Here is a 15,963-nt window from a genome sequence, read left to right on the forward strand (position 1 = left end):
ATTGTGTAATTTCGTTGCTGTTTTCGTATTAGACCTATATGATTATAAATTAAACTTATTTCAAGTAAAATTTGTGACTAACAAATAAGTAACGTCTGCACATGAAATATTTTTCAATGAAACTTTTGAAGTCTAAACATAAGTTTAATTACTTTCGCGTATGCTACAAGTAACACATTCGTCTAGTACTATATGCTACGTATATATCTTCTCTCTCTCTCTCTCTCTCCATATATATATATATATATAGATATAGAGAGAGAGAGGGTGTTTAATAAGTAATGATCATAAATTAAACCGTAGATAGTACACGCCAAAACTAACAAAAAAGTTTTAGTAAACATGTTTCCGGAAACGCTTCGTAACGGATATAGGGGCTGTCAAAAGTATGGGAAAATAAAGTTTAGAGACGAATATCTCAAAAAGTATGAATCGGACAGAGAGCGGTCCAATGAATGACTATCGAAATCAGACCTGCGCTATGCAGAAATGCATGTTTGATAACTCTGCAATGCGCGCGCAATTGATTCGCCAAAGAAACGGAGGGATTCCCGGAAAATTGTCCTTAGAAAGGGGACTCGAGATGAACATCGAGGGCCAGTCTATCCACCAGTAATTCATGAGTCGTGGTACCAGGTCAAAAGCTCGAAAAGATACAAACTGGCGGACAATGTTTACGTGCCGTGGGTGGTTGCATAACCAGCAGGAAATGAGAGAGGCAATCGAAGAAAGGTGGTGGTGCATTTGTTAACTACTTCAGAGCAAATTCTTAAGACGAATGCACATGTACAGAGTAGTCCTTTACTGTACCAATACCAAGGTAAAACAAACGATACGCGAAAATGAATGGAATGGCCGAAAGGAACACTGGTAGAACATGCAAGCCAGCTGGAAATGCTGAATCGGGGTTGCAACAGATGTTGAGCTCACCTTGCGTGCATGATGTTGCGGGTTCAATTCCGTTGAAGTGCCCATTGAATGCAATGGTTCTGATCCCAGATTTTCCAAATCGTAGGTCCCGTCCTTCAAAGCTCTTAAGCTCGTTTAAAGCAACAATAACTCAATCAATCGAGCGCCTGTAGGTTGTTCATTATTTGGTTAATCCCCTGTACGTATACGTAAAGAAAAAACTGTGCACGCAGTTTTTGTCAATCAGCTGGTAAGCCAGGAAATATGGAATGGAAGAACACTACATTGTTTCGATTACAGACGTGAATTGGAAACACGCTTGCCTTTCCATGTTTGTTTATTATGTTGCCTGAAGAGTTCTGTTACAGGTCTACATGCTTTCGTGGTACCGGAGTAGTTGCTTGGGAGAATGATTCAGAGTATAGTGGTTCGTTGTCTTCACTTGTCTTTCTCGCCTACAATGAATGTAGTAGTTCTGTGTGTTGAAGAGGTGCCAAATGCGCGTGACTTTACATTGTTGTGGATGTACTTACTTCACCGTATTGCGGGGAACAGTGCAATAGTTTCAGTAGTGTTGCAAAGCCACGGGGATACTATTGTGCAGTGTTAATTAGTGCAATTAGTGTGTTGCTAAATTATTGTTTACCTTGCCATTGATACAAAGTACAGTAATATTGAGTATACTGACATGCACTTTATGTACGGCAAAGCAAACGGGAATGCGGTAGAAGCCGCTAGGTTATATCGAGAGACTTTCCCTACGAGACAGCAACCAGACCGAAGAACATTCATCAGAATACATCAGCGGCCACGAGAACATGAGAATTTTACATATTGTTCCAGGCCGGGAAGGCCAAGGACAGTACGTACCCCTGAATTAGAAGAACACGTGCTACAGGCAGAGGACGAAAACCCAGGAACGAGCACAAGACGCATGGGACTTGCCGAACGCGTATCCAATGCTCTCGTATGGCACATTCTCCATGAACAGCAGTTGTACCCATATCATCTGCAACGTGTCCAACCTCTGACCCCCACAGACTTTCCGGCGAGCATGCAGTTTTGTCAGTGGCTTCGCAGACAAATTACAGGCAATCCTCATTTCACTGATGACGTCCTATTTACTGATGAAGCACAATTCACTCGGGATGGCATTGTAAATTTCCACAATTCTCATGCATGGGCCCCTGAGAATTCACGTTCAATAATGGAGTTAGAACATCAACGTAATTTTTCCTTAAATGTGTGGGTAGTGTTACGTGTTGTAACTTTATATATAAAAAAATAACGAGAATAGCATTAGAGTTGCGTCTTAGTTTTCTTTTGTTTAAGGGTTAATCAGCGCCGCCAAGTGGTTGGTTGACGAATTATACCATCATGTATGTGAAAGATGTGTAAGGCCGCTTCATACTGAAGTTGGTGATAGCAAGGGTAAAATATATCTAGTGTAGAATTGGATACTTAACGAAATCCACATTATTACGACGAGTTGGAGCAGATTTTGCAATGAGTTGTGATATTTCGCTCTTCTTGTTAATTGAAATTTGATTACAACATTGATATAAGGTTGTTCTACGTATTAATACTAAATAGGAGGATTATTAATAAATTTAATGGATTTCTGTGACTCTGTGGACGTTTTGGAAGGTGTAAGTCTCATTAGAAGCATATGTTTGAGGTACATAAAGACTCCAGTGTTCAAGATTTGTTAAGTTTTGTACATTCGTTGGTTTATTTAATTCCTATAAAGATATATTCGTTCATAAGAGCTTATCATTTAACCCGAATGAAGAACATAGTGATATATTTCTTAATGATCATTTTTTTAAATCTGTTATTTCGCGGCAAGTAAGTGATTTTCCAAGTGAAAGAAAGCTTTATGTCATATGGTCTCTGCAATATTCTGGTGAATTTAGTGAACTATTGTTTGTCTCTCTCTCTTCTTCAGTTTCACAAGTTAATCAAACCAAACGTGGGGTGATTTCTCGACTGGGATCACCTTACCCTATGCGACTGTCCATGCTTACTTCGGTAGGGTCACATGAGCACAGCGTAACACAAAATCACCAACTTCAGTATATAATTGAAGTTGAGCAGAGAGCTGTGTATAGTTGTGTGTGAAGTGGAAGACATTTTTTTGTGTAAGTAATGAAACTTACATTTTTCTCTCTCAGAAACTATTTAAATCGAATAAGTGGTTTAGTGAAAGGTAATTCAGAGGACATTTATTATGAGAGGCATTATAAGTAATAGAAGAGAGAAACGGTATTTATTTTTTTGTAGTTATATAGCGATAATCAGTCTCTTTTTCACTATGAAAAGTGCGCGTGGTTCGAACTGGAGTGATATGAATTCAAGTCAGAGCACCGTACCAGTTCAATTGTGTTTAAATCATTTCGAGAATGGAGACCATGGTCGGTTTAGAGATAAAAACCCATTTCTAGAAAGAAATAATAGAACTTCTTCATCTTCTGAACATTCCTCGGAGTTACGTACTTTTTCTTTTTTAAATGAAAGTGATAGTGAATCGGAATCAGCTTCTGATGTTTGTGTTCACACTGAAAGAAATAACAGGTGTATTACGTCATTATCTGGGCAGAGCGAGTTGTTGGTTGAGCAAGGTCATGGACACGAAGGAAGGAGTGATAAGCCTGCAGTTGCAGCCGAGTCTGTTGGACAGTGCGTGACGAATCCATTTAAGTTAGTGAGTGAGGGTGAGAAAAAGGAAGAAAATCGTACTTTCGCACTTCATTCATTAATGTATCTAAGTCATTTGGAGTATCGTATTTAAACAATTCATACTTAAGAGCGGGTATCATACCCTCCATTATATTCGTAAGGATCGCTGTTCGATCTGTCCTTCCGGTACAAACGACATAACTATCGATAACCTTTTGTACATACTCCATAACATTTTCGTTAGGCTCTTGTAAACAATGAACATTAAGACGTAAAATTTGTTGTTTTCCTAATGGAGTAACAAAACGATCAAACAGAGATTTGCATATAACACTCCAATCATTAGTAAGCAACATTTGTTTACTAAATTCATTATAGAACATACCTGATGTCCGTCCCAAGGAACTAACAAAAACTGCCTCCTTCGGGTATTGTCCAGTCTGAATTATCCGATACACCGCCAACAGGAACTTAAAGGTAACCATATCGTCCATGGTGAAAAGTGGAAAGTAAATGCGTTTATGCCCTATAGTGTTAATATGGACAAAATTACAATTATGGCAGCTAATCAGAACTTCTTACATCAAGTGGATAGTATTCCCCATTGTGATGGAATGGACGATATGGTTACCTTTAAGTTCCTGTTGGTGGTGTATCGGATAATTCAGACTGGACAATACCCGAAGGAGGCAGTTTTTGTTAGTTCCTTGGGACGGACATCAGGTATGTTCTATAATGAATTTAGTAAACAAATGTTGCTTACTAATGATTGGAGTGTTATATGCAAATCTCTGTTTGATCGTTTTGTTACTCCATTAGGAAAACAACAAATTTTACGTCTTAATGTTCATTGTTTACAAGAGCTAACGAAAATGTTATGGAGTATGTACAAAAGGTTATCGATAGTTATGTCGTTTGTACCGGAAGGACAGATCGAACAGCGATCCTTACGAATATAATGGAGGGTATGATACCCGCTCTTAAGTATGAATTGTTTAAATACGATACTCCAAATGACTTAGATACATTAATGAATGAAGTGCGAAAGTATGAAATACATTCCAGAAACCAACTTGTATACAATAGCATAATTAGGAATCAAACAGTGGCGGAGCAGAGGGAAGTCAATCCTAGCTTTCGCTCTAGTGTTACATATAGTTCAGTTCCAGATCTGAACAAACTTGGTGGTAGTTTTGCTAGGGTTAATATCTCTTCAAAAGAAAGGGTTAGGCCCACTACTTCGAAGCCAAGGAGCCGGGTGCGATCCCAGCTAGACCGAGACTCTAGAAGTAATTCTGAAAGGGGTGCTCAAATGTTATTGGGTACGAATAAACAGTGTAATAATAAGGATTTAGTAGCTTCTTTCGTTGAAGTATTTATACTAGGACAGCGTATTATTGGGGGGATAGATAGCTGCTCATCGGTGAGCTTACTCAATAAAGAATGTTTTGATGAGTGGAACCAGAAACAAAGAAATCCTGTTAAGGTTCTGAAGGAGATGTTTACAGGTGTTGGAATTTCTGGTAAGGCATTGACTCTTACGTCGTGTGTTTGTATACCTTTAAAATTCAGCAATAAAGTTTATCGGCTGAAGTTCTTTTTAGTGGGCCGACTAGAGCCGAAGTTTATTATTGGTATTGGTGAACTGAAATACTTGAATGCTCGTTTGGATTTAACATCAGATACGTTGTATTTAGGTCAAGAAGGCATTTCGGTGCCAATCCTATATAAACCTTCTCGTGAAAAATCTGTGGGTAATTTGCAGTCAACAAGTAGCAGTGCCGTAGGAGTTAAAAACCGAACTGACAATTTTGCATCCAACTCCCAGTTTTTAGCTAGGCTATTTATGAAAATTCCGGATGTTGGCTTGGATGATTTCAGTGTCACCGAACGGTGTGCTCCGTCAGTGTCATTGAGTGACGTCATGATGTCCAGTTCAGACATTAATGTGACTGCTGTGAGAGGTGAAGGTTATGAAATTTCATATTTTGAGAACTCTCAGAATGGTAATCCACAATTTAATAAGAAGCGTTGTGAGAACGGTCAGGACATGCGTAGTTCGTCGTCGGTGTCGCCAGCGTCGGACTTAGAAGCTGAAGTGAAGTCGCGTTTTCGGGAGAAGATTTTTAACCGCATGGAGTCTAGAGACATCAGAGGCGAGGGGCGTCGTGGTGTGCAGTCAATTAATGCCAAGCGTCGTCCAGCGTCGGCGTCGAGGTGGAAGCAGCGTCGAAGTGGTAATAATCAGGCAGTTGTTTACGAAGATCAGCAAGGTAAATTGGAGTCGTTTTGGCCGGAGCATTCGATGGTTTTTCAATCGAGGCAGTGGCGTCGAGATAGCCCCGAGGGAGCGTCGCCGTCGTGGGATCGTCGAATAAAATGTGCCCAGACGTTAGTGACTCGTCCATTAGGTGAAAATAAGATGTTTAGAGGATCAGAACAGAGTCAGGTAGGTAGTCCGAAGAGGCGTCGGAGAGGTTTCAGCCATAGGGGAACATCAGCGTCGGCGTCGGTGGATAATAATATTATGAGTGAGTTTAGCTTCCAAACCAGGGACAGTGATCTTGGACTATCGATGGACTTAGGGTATAGTAAGGATCATCGGTTGATTTCAGAGCGTCGGTTTGGCCGTTCATCGAGAGAGGCGTCGGCGTCATTAATCCAAGATCTTCGAGATGATTACTGCGGTGTGGTAACAGAAAATAAATCAAGTAATAAGACTATGTCTCTTCCCCAGAGGTTATATGGAAGAGGGTGGAGACGTAGGCGTCGAGACGGTATGAGTAATGATTTAGCGTCGGCGTCTAAAATTAGTAAAAACGAATTTTTGAATAGAGACTTCGAATTTTCTGATGAGGTTGTTTACGAACCTTGTTTGTTAAGACGCAGCAAACTTAATGCACCTAGTGATTTAGCGTCGAAGAGGGCGTCTAGTGATAATAGTGTTATGGTTTATCCTTCTGAGCAAGGAAGGAATGATAAAAGTTTTCGGTCAGCGGGTTCATTGAGGAGACCAGGGCAGTCGTCGGAAGTGTTTGGTTGGGAAATTGTCTATGATTCGTCAGAAGTAACTTCGCCGTCGGTATCCAATCCTGTCACCAGTGTTGCCAACCTACGGAAGGAGGACATTCACGAGAGTGGTTTCCGAAATCCAATTGTACATTGGACACCAATTGAAACTGTTTGTGGGAACTTAAACCAAGGTCGGTGTGAGGCGTCGCCGTCGGGCTATGCACATGCTCCCAGTGTTACATCCCAGGACCAGGATTTTAATGGAAGGAATTTTTATCCTTCAAGTGCACCACAGTCCATGGGAATGAGTGGGATGGTCATGGAACAGCGTCGGTGTGAGTCGTCGTCGTCGAAGGCTACGCGAGATTTCAGGGTTTCCATCTTAGACAGTGCGGATAATAGCTTCGTAGATGAGATACGGAAGAAGACTACAGATGTACAGCCCTTAGAGAAGTGTGGTCAACTACATTTGAGTCAGCGTTGTCCAGTGGCGTCGGTGGAGGATACCTGCAGTGTATCCAATTCAGAATTAGTGGAACTTAATCGTATAGCCATACCAGAGAAGAAATCAAGTGACTTTTTGCAAGAGACGTCGGAACATGGAGAGTGGAGACTTGGTGCAATTGAAATGACAGTGCAGACTTCTCCGAATCTCAGTGAGGGGGCCTATAATATTATGTTGGGCCGAAATCAGAATTTTGGGCCCCATAGGAAATCCAATAATATGGATGGACTACTGGTGTCATCATTGGAACATAAGTTGTTAGAGGTCCCACCGGTTCTTGGGGAAGAATCTTCGAAGTCTACAGACTTAGAGCAACTAGAAAGGAACTTGCGAGAATCTAAGATGAGTGGAGATTCAACTTCGTCATACCAGGTGGCTGGATTAGCGGAAAGTGGTCAGCCATTGGAGTCTTCGTGTGATCATCGGACATTGAAAGGTGTTCCATTACCCATTGATTGTCCTACCAGTATGGGTTCATTTCATGATTCAGGTTTAGGAAGTGCTAATCGGAATAGTTTAAACTATTTTATAGCTGGTCCTGTTGAGATCAGTTGTGTGTCTGGAGGGAGTCAATCACAATCAAGAAGTCGAATCCAGGTGGAATCAGAGGCGGCCCTAGTCTCTGATGGATGTCGTGTACAGCCAGGGGTACCTTCAATCTTCAGCGATTCCCAACATGGGTTAGGCCTACCCATGGTCAACAGTAGCGGCTTTTCCAATTCCAATATGGATGCCACAAGGGTAGAGGTGCCCTTAATTTGCAGTGGAGGTCGAGATGATCCAGTCCATGTCCCAGTGTGCAGTAGTGATTCTAGCGGTCCAGGAGTATCGACGGGAAATACTGATGAGCAGAGTGGTTCCATGTTACTTCATTTTGGAAGGAATGGTTCCAGTGGTCCAATGGGAGAGGGAGACAGTGGTCACTATCCAGATGCTGAGGATGCGGTCAACTTCCAGAGTCAGCGAGTTTCTCCTGGAGATTCTAAGCAAGGAGCTGCATGGAGTGCTGAGAACTTAGGCATGAACTTCCAGTCACGGGAGGAAGAAGTTCATACTGTTCCTGTTCAAGTGGATCCTGAATTTGCCGAGTTGGATCCAAACTTGCAAGGGTACGTAGAAAATTTGGTTAAGAAATTTCCTAATGTGTTTTGCGATCGTGTAGGTCAGATTAAGAGCTTTGAATACACCATACTTCTTAAGGATTATGTTCCCATCAGGAAAAAAGCTTATCCTCTCTCTAGAGCAGACCAGAGGGAGTTAGATAAAATTCTCGATAACCTGATAGAACAAAATATAATTCAGAAAAGTCAAAGCCAGTGGGCTTTTCCGTGTTTTTTGGTAGGCAATAAAACGGGGGATAAGAGATTGGTAATTAATTATCAAGATTTGAATAAGAAACTCTGTATCAATGCGCAGTATACGCCCAGGATAGAAGATGTATTAGCGAGTTTATCTAAAGGAACTATTTATAGCCACCTTGATGTACAAAAAGCATACTGGCATTTAAAACTTTCGCCGGAATCTACTCAGTACACAGCATTTTTAACCCATAGAGGCTTATTTGAATTTAAATTTCTTCCTTTTGGGTTAGCTACCGGATCTTATATGTTGTCCAAGGTTTTAACGGAACTGTTATATCCATTGAAGAATGAAGGAGTGGAATGGTTCTTTGATGACGTTTGTTGCATTTCCACGGATATTGAATCTCATAAGCATCTTTTAGAGAAGGTGTTGGAAAAATTTGACGAAGCGGGTATAAATTTATCTGTGAAGAAGACTAACTTGTTTCGCAAGAGGATTTCATATTTAGGGTATGAAATAGAAGGAGGAAATATGTATTTAGACCCTGATAGGCTAGAAGTGATCAAGAAATTACCAGCACCGAAAAATAGAAAAGGGTTAATATCATTGGTTAGTTTTCTCCAATATTATAGTAAGTTCATCCCTCAATTCCATGAAGTCATAGAACCTGTGACTCGACTTCGTTCACCACGGCAGGAGTATTATTGAGGTGCCGAACAGCAAAAGGCCTTGGAGGATATTAAGGAACTTTTTGAGAGTCATGTGATCTTAAAACTTCCGGATTTGGATAAGAAGTTTATAGTCAGCGCAGATGCCAGTTTAAAATCCTTAGGCGGCTGTATTGAGCAGGAGGATGACCAAGGTATGAAGCGTCCAATTGCATTCTTTTCCAGGAAACTGAAGCCTTATGATAAAAATAAGCCCATATTTGTTTTGGAGCTATTAGCGGCTATCGAAACAATGGAACGGTTTAGAACGTACCTGCATTCGAAATTCGAATTGCGAGTAGATCATATGGGACTAGTCTATGCGATGCGTAACCTGCGGAGAGTTAAGAAATATGGTAGCTTGCTATATCGTTTATTTGCCTTTGATTTTGAAGTTAAGTCAGTCTCCACGAATATGAATATCTCCGCGGATTTCCTTTCGAGGTTATATGATACTGAAAATTTTGAATCAATGCATTTGGAACCTACATATGAAGAAGAAATGACAAACATGTGTATGGTTAATATGTGGGCAATGCCTTTTGCTAGTCAATCAGTGCAAGAGCATCAGAAGATGGACCCTTTATTAAGATCAATCATCGACAAAATAAGGCGGAAGGAATCAGTTGATGGTTATAAAATGGTACAAGGGATTTTGTGTAAGAAGACGAAGGCCCATAGTAATCCATACAAGATCTGTTTACCCAAGAAGTTAGCTCCAAATATTATTGAGTATTATCATTCTTCTATTTTGCCCGGAAGTCACCTTGGGTTGGGCAAAACGATAGGAAAGGTGTCCTCAAGATATTCATGGGAGGGGATGCTGGACCAAATTAAGGATTATGTGTTATCGTGCGACTTGTGTCAGAAGAACAAAAGTAGTAACAAGAAGCCTATGGGTCAATTGATTGCGAGCTATGCTACGGTAGTGAATGGGTTATGGCACACAGATGTCCTTGGACCAATGCCAGATACAAGGTCGGGAAGATATTGTATGATTGTAGTTGATTCATTTTCCAAAATGGTGTTTCTGGAACCTTTCAAGAATCTATCTAGCCAGACCTTGATAAATAAATTATACAAACTGATGTGTCGCAGAGGGTTTCCGTTTGCAATTGGGCACGATAATCATTCAGTTTACACGTCTGCTAAATTTAGGGATTTCCTGTTTAGTAATGGAATCAAGGATGTGCGTATATCCCCTTATCATGCTGCTTCTAATCCGGGGGAGAGATATATACGTACTGTAAAGGATAGCCTGAAGATATTCTTCGGAAACAAGCAGAATCAATGGGATCGAGGATTACACGAGATTGAATTTTCGATAAATAATGCCCAACATGCAGAAACTAAATGTACTCCGATGGAAATGGTATTTTCCTATAACGTTTGTGATCCGTTGGATGTAAAATGGAATGTGCCCAGTGCCGATGTGATGAAGAAAGATCCTCAATTGGTAGTAAAAGCCTTGGAGAATTTAGAACTATCCTGGCGAAGGAAGAAGAAGCAATATAATAAACGTAGGTTATCTACGTCATATCAAGTGGGGGATAAGGTTTTGTTGAAAGCACAAGTCAAGTCGTCGCTAGCAAATAAAGTCACCAAGTCATTATCTAGCCGTTGGACTGGTCCGTATGAAATTATACGATTCTTAACTCAGAATACCATAGAAGTTAAAAATGTAAATGATTCTCGTGATGTAAGGAAATCTCATGTGTCATTAACGAAGAAGTATCGCGAGTTAAGACAGTAAGTTCAACTTTATGGAATATTTGGGAAGCTAAGGATGAGATTGTAAATAATTTTAGAATGTTAAATAAAATGTCGACATTTTTAATATGTAAATACTGTAAAGTATATATATATATATATATATATATATATATATATATATATATACAAGTTATTAACAGCGGTTTCTATTTGCAGATCTGTATATGTGATAAAGGATACGATTATGAATGCGCATTATTGTCGGGATCGATCCAATGTTTTGTAAATTTGGTACCTATTGAATGGTCATCGGATGAATAAAATGGTGATGTTTGAAGACAGCCTTCCAGGAAAATAAAAAAAAGCAAGAAAAACGAAAATTTTGTTCTGTAACTTGAATATTTATATTCATTCCAGTTTCTGTAAGTTATTATATTTATGCAAATGTTTATCTTTTGGAGTTTATATGGTAGTTTGATAATATTTTTGTTAATTGATTGCCGTTAATTAATTTTGGTTATGTAAATAAGCTCGTCGTACTGGTTTAAGAACACTTGTAATTGGTTCTGGGTCGGACATAAGACTCCGGGATACCTATTAGACTAACAAAAGTGTGATTGTTGGAGTGTATGTGGGGGAATTTAATTATTTTTTTTTGTTCATTTAGTTTAATTAGTGGACGAATGATTTGAGAGGATGCTAGTAGGTAAAGTAGAAGGTGGAGGTTGTAGTTAAGAACTAATTTAGACGACTAGACCAACGTGACCCAGACCTAGTTAAGAGTATATATAAAAAATATAATAAAAAATCTTAGATTTTTTATTTGGGGCGCTGCGATGTTGTTACGTGTTGTAACTTTATATATAAAAAAATAACGAGAATAGCATTAGAGTTGCGTCTTAGTTTTCTTTTGTTTAAGGGTTAATCAGCGCCGCCAAGTGGTTGGTTGACGAACTATACCATCATGTATGTGAAAGATGTGTAAGGCCGCTTCATACTGAAGTTGGTGATAGCAAGGGTAAAATATATCTAGTGTAGAATTGGATACTTAACGAAATCCACATTATTACGACGAGTTGGAGCAGATTTTGCAATGAGTTGTGATATTTCGCTCTTCTTGTTAATTGAAATTTGATTACAACATTGATATAAGGTTGTTCTACGTATTAATACTAAATAGGAGGATTATTAATAAATTTAATGGATTTCTGTGACTCTGTGGACGTTTTGGAAGGTGTAAGTCTCATTAGAAGCATATGTTTGAGGTACATAAAGACTCCAGTGTTCAAGATTTGTTAAGTTTTGTACATTCGTTGGTTTATTTAATTCCTATAAAGATATATTCGTTCATAAGAGCTTATCATTTAACCCGAATGAAGAACATAGTGATATATTTCTTAATGATCATTTTTTTAAATCTGTTATTTCGCGGCAAGTAAGTGATTTTCCAAGTGAAAGAAAGCTTTATGTCATATGGTCTCTGCAATATTCTGGTGAATTTAGTGAACTATTGTTTGTCTCTCTCTCTTCTTCAGTTTCACAAGTTAATCAAACCAAACGTGGGGTGATTTCTCGACTGGGATCACCTTACCCTATGCGACTGTTCATGCTTACTTCGGTAGGGTCACATGAGCACAGCGTAACAGTAGGACTTAAGTGATCAGCTCGTAGGACTATTCTTTCTTCCTAATGCATTAACTGGGATCTCATATTTGCGATTTCTCCAACACGATTTGCCGCTTCTACTCGACGATATACCTCTTGATAGGCGTCAGCGACTGTGGTTTATGCATGATAGAGCACCAGCACATTTCTTTAACCGTGTCAAGAGAACATTTACATGCCCGATTCGGACGAAAGTGGATAGGACGTGGGGGTCCTATTGCTTGGCCACCGCGCTCCCCGGACTTAAATCCTTTAGACTTCTTTCTCTGGGCCTTGTGAAATCGCAATTTTATTCTGCCCCTGTTGCAACATTAGAAGACCTTCGAGAAAGGGTGGAACAATGTTGCGAATAATATATCACTATAACCGATCTTTTCGTTATCTGAGTAGAATATTATATTGTTCGGCTTGTAATTCCTTATTAGATTTCGGCGATGAAATTGTAAGTAGTTATAAACTAACACAGCAGTGTATTGACAACTAGAGTTGCTAGATCTTACGTTTTCCCACGAGTTATACGTTTTTCTGAAACGTTTTATTTTTCCCGTAAGACGAGTTCTTTTGTTTTTCAAAACAAATGAAAGAAATCATACTCCTGGATACTTTTAAAAAGTTATTATAAGTTTTGCAAAGAAAAAGTTGTTCTAGTATTCACCAAGTTTTGTAACAAAAAAGAAACACTAGCTCCACTGCTGGCCAGAAAAAGTTATAAAACATCAAGTAAAATCTCCATGAACATCACTTTCAGCTAGCCATTCGTTTTCTCATAGCCTGTTTAAAGCTATAAAAAATCTAACCTAACCCAAGTCTCCTGCTCACTTAGCTTACCTCGAACTCTGTAAATACTCAACCTTTCTCTCTCTCAGCTTATCTAAAGCTCTAACAAATCCTAATCACAACCACCTAGCTTACCTAGAGCTTTGTGGTTTTCTTGCTCTTTTACCTTGCCTGGAGCTCTCCAAAATGCTAACCTCTCTTTGCTTAACATAAAAATTCACAAACCACATCCACTTAGCTTGCGTAAAGTTCTGTAAAACCCTTTCCTTAGCTGCCTAAGCCTAAGAACGCCAATTTATCCAAAATACATAAAAAATATATATTAACCTTCAACCCACACTTATATAACAACAAATTTTAAATAGAAGAAATTATTAAAAAACAAATGTAATGTGCTAAATTGCTCTATGTACTACCTTATTAAAGTAGTTTTAAAGTATTGTTTAAATATAGGAACTGAGTTCTCATACATTGCTAACAACGTACCGTTTACAGCATGCGTTTTCATCTGTCTAACCCCCCCGACTCTATGTTAAGAATAATTCAGTTTTAGCATCTTAGTGTTTGTCTCTCAACACCGTCTCATTCATATCGTATCAATTATATCGATTGTGAATGATTTCAGGAACAGAAGTTACAGAGAATTAATAAAGCAGAATATACTGATGTCAGGAACAGAAGCTACTGTGAACTAATAAAACCGAATATACTGCTGTCAGGAACAGAAGCTATTGTGAGCCAATAAAAGCAAAATATATTAGTGTCAGGAAGAGAAGCTACTGTGAACTAATAAATGCAGAATATACTGATGTCAGAAAGAGAAGAAGCTACTGTGAACTAATAAAAATATACTATACTGATATTAGGAACAGAAGCTACTGTGAAATAATAAATGCAGCATATACTGATGTCAGAAAGAGAAGGTACTGTGAACTAATAAAATCAGACTATACCGATATTAGGAACAAAAGCTACTGTGAAATAATAAATGCAGAATATACTGATGTCAGAAAGAGAAGAAGCTATTGTGAACTAATGAAAAGAAACTATACTGATATTAGGAACAGAAGTTACTGTGAACTAATAAAAGCAGAAAATACTGATGTCAGGAAAAGAAGCTACTTATTAAAGCAGAACTTCAAGTGGTAGTGATTTTCGATATGTCCTACAAGGATTTCTTGAACTTACGATAAATAATGTAGAACTGTTAGAAATGTAAAAACTTTATTAAAATACAATTAAAAAGCAACAAATATTTATGAAGCATACTAAATTTGATTTGATTTTAGAGTCCATTTCAGCATCGAGGCTATATGAAACAAAGACCTACAGTTTTAACGTGGAACTCGAACCACATGAGCTCCTACGGGGAATTTAATATTGTTTTGTGAATCTGTTTTATGTGCTACAGTTACTTTTAATGAAACTGTTTCAGTTTTCAACTAAAATTATTCTGCATTTCAATGAGAAATATGTGTTTATTACACGTAAATTTTGATTATCACATTTGTTCCTTTTTCTTTCTATAAAAGTCGTAACACTTTCATTTGAGAGCTCCTCCGTGGCTAAGCGGTTAGCGTACGCGCCTTTGGCGTGGGAGACCCGGGTTCGATTCCCGGCGGGAGCTCATGTGGTTCGGATTCCACGTTAATCAGTAGGTCCACGTCTCATATAGCCTCGCTGCTGAAAAGGACGCTAAACTAACATCAACTCAACTTTCATTTGAAGCGCCTTGTATCAAAAACCGCCAAATCAATTTCTTTGTTTTACTGAAATTGAGTTATTTTATGTATATCGTTTATTATATGTTTGATCTAAAGGAATTCCATGGAAACAGTATTTTGTTTAAAAGCTTAATATATACTATACTAAAAAGCTAGTTCAAATATAGGACTTTGTACACGTATATATGTAGATTCACTGCACGTTTTGTAAGATTACTCGAAACTAAATGGATGTGGCGGATTTTGATATTAGGCCCCTCATTTCTTCTTTCTGAAAAATGTAGCATTCCTAACCATGACTTAACAATAGTTCATCACAAATAATCCACTATTAGCTAATGTATTTTGTATTTAACTATATGACAGTTTGTCACGGCGTATTTAGATATAATTTCCATCCAGAGATAAAGTCATTATGGGTATGCTATACGTTCTCATCAAAGGTCATGAGCGTTTACTAAGTACAGATTATTTAGTTTCACTTCCTTTTTGACATTTCCTTCTTTGTGACACCTACGTAATTCTTTCCTTCTTATTAAGGAGTCTGATTTACCAAAACTGCATCATATTTAGTTTGTGGTTTGTGTGTTTATTCGTCCTTCCGGTAGACAAAAAGAATAATAAAAAAAACCCTACTTGATAGATTACTATCAATTTTGACCAGAGTGTAGAGGATCAAAATTTAAGAATCGAGTTCGCTGATTTGTTTCTTTAGTTCAACGTCCCTTTCAGCAGCGAGGTTATTTGAAACATGGACTTACAGCTTAAAGTGGAATCTGAACCACATAAGTTCCTGTCGGGAATTGAATCCGGGTTTCCAACGCCAAAGTTGCGTACGCTAAGCGCTTAGAAATCGAGTTTGTTGATATAGGTGTTGTTCAAACCGTAGAGATAGAAATCAATCACTTCCGGTTTTAATGTTCATCATTATAAAGCAAAAGCGATAATAATTAGCAAGAAATGATTTCCT

The sequence above is a fragment of the Thermobia domestica genome, chromosome 1 (genome assembly GCF_964235325.1).
Source record: "Thermobia domestica chromosome 1, izTheDome1.hap1.1, whole genome shotgun sequence".
NCBI lineage: Eukaryota > Metazoa > Arthropoda > Insecta > Zygentoma > Lepismatidae > Thermobia > Thermobia domestica.